The sequence below is a fragment of the Branchiostoma floridae genome, chromosome 5 (assembly GCF_000003815.2).
Source record: "Branchiostoma floridae strain S238N-H82 chromosome 5, Bfl_VNyyK, whole genome shotgun sequence".
Lineage (NCBI taxonomy): Eukaryota > Metazoa > Chordata > Leptocardii > Amphioxiformes > Branchiostomatidae > Branchiostoma > Branchiostoma floridae.
Window position 1 is genome coordinate 16,306,855 of NC_049983.1, and position 2,183 is coordinate 16,309,037.

Below are 2,183 nucleotides of genomic sequence, written 5' to 3' on the forward strand. Positions count from 1 at the left end.
ATTATAAGAGAGGCTTCAGTCCGAATCCCTAAAGTGAAATTCATATAAGATCAATGGTTTATTGAGCAATCATAAAGTCCAGCATTGGCACTTAATGCTGAACTGAAGGTAGGTCTTTGTAAGAAGTTGTGGTCAGTGTGATTTGTGTAGGTTTCACTGAGTGTTTCTGACATGGATGTGAGACCTCAGGGAAACATTACTACTAAGAGTAGATTTGTTCGCTGGACCTCCAGCAAAGAATACATTGTGCATATATGTATATAATGACTATGATGAAAATTATATGTTCATGCAGATGTTTTTTTCAGCTGAGGTTATTGTGAACGTGGAGTGCCATCAGGACCACATGACCGTGACCTTCCCCAGAGCAGCGCTACCAGCGGTAGATGTGGACAACATGCACCTGCTGGACGACAGCTGTCGAGCGACGATTACAGACACGGAGGTGACTCTAAGGGCCGGGCTGCAAGACTGCGGGACGATTCGGAATGTAAGTACCTGGTAGCTTTTAAGTTTTGGAAATGTATAATTATTAAAAGACACATGCAAAATAAATATAGATGAGGCGAGTAGCATTGCTAAATGAAGAGCCAAGGTGGTGCATGCTACTGTAAATGGCTAGAATTTTTCACAAGGACAACTCACGACAGAGACTTTCTGATTGTTTAGTAACTGTTTTTTTTTGCATTTTCCCTGTTTTCATAGTCCTCAGTGGATGACAAGTTCATCTTCACTAACGAGGCCATCGGTCGTCAGGTGACATCTGACAATGGTGCTGTGAGAGGAGCGCCCTTCAGCAGGAGGTTCCAGTGCGAGTTCCTCCGTCAGTTCGTGGTCTCACAAGGAAGGGATATCCTCTACAACATTCCGTCTCCACGGTAAGTTCCTCCGTCAGTACGTTGTCCCGTCTCCTCGGTAAGTTCCTCCGTCAGTACGTTGTCCCGTCTCCTCGGTAAGTTCCTCCGTCAGTACGTGGTCTCACAGGGAAGGGAGATCCTCAGTACAACGTTCCGTCTCCTCGGTAAGTTCCTCCGTCAGTACGTGGTCTCACAGAGATGGGAGATCCTCTACAACATTCCGTCTCCTCGGTAAGTTCCTCCGTCAGTACGTGGTCTCACAGGGAAGGGAGATCCTCAGTACAACATTCCGTCTCCTCGGTAAGTTCCTCCGTCAGTACGTGGTCTCACGGGGATGGGAGATCCTCTACAACATTCCGTCTCCTCGGTAAGTTCCTCCGTCAGTACGTGGTCTCACAGGGAAGGGAGATCCTCAGTACAACATTCCGTCTCCTCGGTAAGTTCCTCCGTCAGTACGTGGTCTCACAGAGATGGGAGATCCTCTACAACATTCCGTCTCCTCGGTAAGTTCCTCCGTCAGTACGTGGTCTCACAGGGAAGGGAGATCCTCAGTACAACATTTCGTCTCCTCGGTAAGTTCCTCCGTCAGTACGTGGTCTCACAGGGCAGGGAGATCCTCTACAACATTCCGTCTCCTCGGTAAGTTCCTCCGTCAGTACGTGGTCTCACAGGGCAGGGAGATCCTCTACAACATCCCGTCTCCTCGGTAAGTTCCTCCGTCAGTACGTGGTCTCACAGTGAAGGGAGATCCTCTACAACATTCCGTCTCCTCGGTAAGTTCCTCCGTCAGTACGTGGTCTCACAGGGCAGGGAGATCCTCTACAGCATCACGTCTCCTCGGTAAGTTCCTCCGTCAGTTTGTGGTCTCACAGAGCAGGGAGATCCTCAGTACAACATTCCGTCTCCTCGGTAAGTTCCTCCGTCAGTACGTGGTCTCACAGGACAGGGAGATCCTCTACAACATTCCTTCTCCTCGGTAAGAGTTAGTAACTACAAAGCTAGCACAAACTGTGCCTGACTAGGATGTGTGGTATGATTTTTTCAGATCAATACTTTCCCATTCAGCTATCTATATAGTTGCCCACTTGGTTCTCTTTACAGCGTGCAAGTCGTGGATGCAGAAAACAGTTTCACCTTCGAGATGCACACGTTCACATCGGCTGACTTCACTGATACATACAATTCACCCGACTACCCTGTGCAGGTGTGCTGCTCTTTTATCTTTTGCATATATGCTATACTAGTATATATATCATGTGCGTCAAATTAAATGTTAAAAGATCGTATACCTAGGCCTGGACACCCTGCCATGTCCAAACTGTCCTG